Source organism: Brassica oleracea, chromosome C3, assembly GCF_000695525.1.
Source record: "Brassica oleracea var. oleracea cultivar TO1000 chromosome C3, BOL, whole genome shotgun sequence".
Lineage (NCBI taxonomy): Eukaryota > Viridiplantae > Streptophyta > Magnoliopsida > Brassicales > Brassicaceae > Brassica > Brassica oleracea.
In genome coordinates, this window is record NC_027750.1 from 12,369,896 (window position 1) to 12,374,714 (window position 4,819).

Here is a 4,819-nt window from a genome sequence, read left to right on the forward strand (position 1 = left end):
TAACCCTATTCCAGCTTTCTCCACCCAAGTTTTGTTCTTTATGCTTAAAGTTCAAGGGTAAAAAATTAAAATGAGCATAATAAATACATGCACACATTTTTATATTGAAGATGAACATGTTGATGAAATAAAATATGTTTTGAACATGGTGATGAAATAAAAAAATTTGCAAGTGGACAGTGAATTGAAGGAGATAGCCACACAAGCCAAGCTGTTCTTCTTTTCCACTTAATAAAAAGGAATGCAAGTTGCAGATTGTTTATTTCCACCTCCTTGCTTTCTGATTCTTCCCAACTGAGCGATACAATATTATATTTATAATAATAGAAACAATCTAGAATAGAGAAGCGAGCAAGTTGCATGTCCTGTTACATCACGAGAGTCACGATATGTTTCGTTGGGGTTCCAAGTGATCTCTACGTACGATTATAAATAATTAAAACTGATTTCATTTGTTTTATATATGAATTTTTAGAACTCCAATGGGTAGAACCCCCATTGGAGGTGCTCTTAGTTATATCAAAGTTAAATCGATATTGTAAATAACACAAACAAACAGCTAGCGAAACGAATACGTCATTGCAAAGCACCGATATAATGGATACGTTGCAGCATATGTGGTTTCATACTTTCATTTACTGTTTCTTGTGGTCGTCGAATATCGACAAATATAGCATAGCTTACAAATCATAAGATGTGTACTTAATGTGGCCGCGAAAGGTGTAAAAGTATAATGAATGGGAAAGAATTGGCAGTGCAAGTGGGAGTGGGGTAGATGAATGTTTTGTTTTTTTCAAATATATAAATTGTGCTTTTGGGATCCTTCGCGCTACCGTTTCCTCTACATTGATTGGACCTCTCCCCAAGTTTCCTATCGGTCAAGAGAAGGAAAACACGTAACAAAAAAGGAATCGAATACGAATAAATGAATATAATTCACAAGGGTTTACCAAAGGAATATAATTAACAAGTTGCAAAAAGATCGGTACTTTCCAGCATTTTACTATACGGGTGATGTTCTTAAAGCGAGACACCAATATGGACGTACGGCATTGACACTGTTTCTGGGTCGGGTTAGTATCTTTATCCCTAAACCCCATTAAGGGTTTTTTAATTTTTTATTTATTTTTCTTCTGATTAGAAAAAAAAAATTAAAAAGCACACCAATCGCGGACCGCCATGTGTCGGTGGAGCCCGCAAACAATGCAAAAACCACACAACACACGTCTCTTATTCTGCAACATTAACCAACCATTTTTCCAAAATCGTGCCCCCCCTTAGAGACGCTCAAAAGTGAGCGATAAAGATGCTCTAAGGTTGGGGGCTCATTCGCACTTAATTCCCTTTTTAATTTAGCTCTGGTACCATTTTCAACCAGTATTTTTTTTTGAGACAAAACATAAAAAAATGAGAGAAATCATTAACAAATGGTGCATCATTTTCAGAGAAAAAAATGAGTTTATGAATAATATTGGCACAAATTTGAGGAAACAATATTCACAGCCTCATTTTAATGTTATACATTTTATTTAAAAATTGATCCTTAAACTTTTATAGTTTCGTTTTGTAACTTAAAAAAATTGATATTTGTGTTTTATGCTTTAAAATTATTAAAACTTTCATAATACAATTATAATTTTATATAAATCATTTTATATTCTTTTAGAAACTAAATTTGTGTCTATAATGAATATATAGTTAAAATAAAAAAAATTCTGGATAAATTTGTATTTTAAAGTGAAAAATGAGAAGACCATTGAAGTAAAACACAAACTATTTTTAGTTGATATCATTTGAGAGAGAAAAATGATGCAAACCATTGGAGATGTCCTAAACATTATGTAGAAATCCTAAGGAATTTTGAAGATTTTAAACCAAAATTTCAAGATTATTCGTGGCAGAAAAAATAGATTATTTGCTTTGTTAGACTATTTCCAATGTATTTTTTTTTGTTTTTATTCTAAAATAGAGTGCATAACTCTATGATTGAATTTAAGTTTACACTAAATGTAAAATAGTTTTTTTTCTAAAGTTAGAGTGAAAATAAAAAATGCTATTTCTTTTTCTATTTATAGAATAAACTAATAATGTATATTTTACAAGATTAAATAGAGATGTATTGGAGTAGATTTACTTCTAATATTATCTCTAACCTATTTCAATATTAAAAAAGAAAAGAAATTCTGTTATAATGTTTGCCTGTATAATAGATTTATTATAATTTTAGACGAAAATATTAAAAAAATTATTTTTGCTTCTATACTTAAAGTTAAAATTAACATTCATCTATATTTCTTTCTAAAAATAGAATAACTCTATTATAGATGCATATATTAGTACAAATCAATGACTATAATAAAAATCTTCTATTTTAGCTGAAATATAAAAAATATAAAAAAGGGTTGGAAATGTTCTAAACCCCATTGTCGAAATATATATATATATATATATATATATATATATATATATGTATGTATGTATATGAATTGAAGAATTGAAGATGCTCTTAGTTTCTAAATGAATCATCCTTCCATCTATTTTTGAATTTTACATATAAGCAGAAGTGAGATCTTTTATTTGTTAATCACTCATTAATATTTGTATTAAGTTGATCATTTTCTATAGTATATTTCTAGTTGTTTTCTTTTCTTTTTGAGAAACTACTTTAAAGCATCCAGGGGAAGGAAAAAAGTGTAGAGCCGCATAATTTAATCACAGAAACTAGTTATTTTGTTTAATATGAATGACAATTAGTATTGGTTTGAGATGCTTTTTCCGTATATTTTGATGAGTAACTCATGTTTGAGTTAAGAATGTTCGCTGGAATATTTAGGAGCGTAGGTTAGAAGTTTTTTTTCTTTTCTAGAGAATATGATTAGAAGTTTATTGTAGATGTATTGATTTTCTTGTATTGATTCAGAAAATCAATTTTGTTCAGAAAAAAAAAGCAAAACAATTCATATATGCAATGGATTGGATCTTGAGGTAACTTGAAGACAACGAGTATTACGTGGAAACGTCAACAACTTTACCTTATCTTTACATATATAAGATATGACCATCTCTTATGGAACCTTTGGAAGTCTCGGAATAAGTTGTGCTTCGAAAACATAACTTTCTCGGAGTGGGAAGTGGTGAACAAAAGCGTTAGACCATGTACATCAAGAGATTAAAAGAGGTTCATGGGCTGGGTTTCACAGGGTTTTAATCAAAAAAGAAAATGAAAAATAGGTTATTTTAAGTGAACCGGGCCGCTGGAGTGATCTCGTGTGAAGCGAGTTCAGTACACGTGTCGGCACGGGATAAACTTGACGTTTTAGGGTTGTCGACGCGGAAAAGACACGCCTCGCGTGTTTCTCCTCATTTCCTCTTCTCTTCCAAAAGCTAGGGTTTTCGAGTTCTGAGGCGATTTTTGTAGCGACGACGATCGAGAGGTCGTTTTTCCATCAAATCGACGAGGGAGAGTTTTCTGATCGACTTCACCGTCCTTTGTAATCCTCTCTCTTCTCAGTCTCTTTTTTTGTTAGGGTTGAAAAGCGTCGATACGAATTCGAATTGGGGGTTTCTCCTCCAATAGAGTCTGGAGGAGAAATCGATTAGGGGGTTTGTTTGTTACGGTTCTAAATCGATCTGTAGGGGAAATAAATTAGGAGATTTCTTCGTTAGGGTTCTAAATCGAGTCTGAGAGATTAATCCCTCAGAAGAACAAAGACATTCAAAGAAACAAAAGGAGTACTGCGACATGTTAGGCTTAGTGGAGTATTCACAGTACGGTATTCCAAGACGGTGTGCTTGCGGTGGGAGAATCATTGACGAGGTACGGGGGAAGGAAGACTATGACAGTCATCCTGGTAAGCGCTACTTCACGTGCATAAACTATGAAGTTAATATATTTTCCTTAATCTATGTCATAAAAATTTATGAAACTCGAACTGTCTCTAATATTTTGTTTTCTGTTGTCAACAAGGATAATGGGTTGCATTATAGTCATCCTTGGGTGGTTGGTGTCCAGGAGGAGATGGAAAGGCTGAGGAAGCGTCTGGAAGAGGCTGAGGAGGTTATCAAGGGGGTGTGGAGTCTCAATTACCAGATTGAGAGCCTGCAGGTAAATACAATAGCTTGCTTTATTTTTGTTACTTTAATATGTATGTCCTCTATTAATATTAATGAGTAACACTGTATTCTTGTTGTTTCCATGTCCAGGAACAGGTTCGAAGCCTCACAGTCCAGGTCGGTACCCTAGAGAAGGTGTGCTTCGACTGAAATAGAGAGGTAAATGTTCTAACCCATCTCTAGCTGTGATGTAGACTGGAATGTGTTTGCGTGAATTGATAACTAGAACTATAAATGTTTTTTTGGAAGCAAACTAAACTGAACTAGAAGTATTTATTAGTAAGACTAGCCTTGCTCAGCAAAGTACAGTGGAATTAAATCTGTGTTTAAGTAGTTGATAGTATTAAGTTGTTGATTTGATGTGTATTAACTTCTCTGTGTGGAGTAGTTGTTATCTATTAGGTTTTATATTCAATGCTTGGCTGGTTGAATTTAATTTAGCTCTACTACCTGCGTGAAAACTAGTTTAAATAGAGAACCAAAACCCCATTATCTTAAAAAATAAACCTAAACCATAACTAAAACATAAACCAAAACCATGGAACCCTTTTCCACACAAACTTCCAGTTTCATTTCCCTACTAGCTTCGCAGAGCAGTCCATTCCCGGACTGCGACCCTCCACAAGCAGTAGCTAACTCTCCTGGGTTAATGAAAACGACTTCCAAGAGGAAGTGGTCAACTAAAGAGGACCTTGTGCTCATCAGT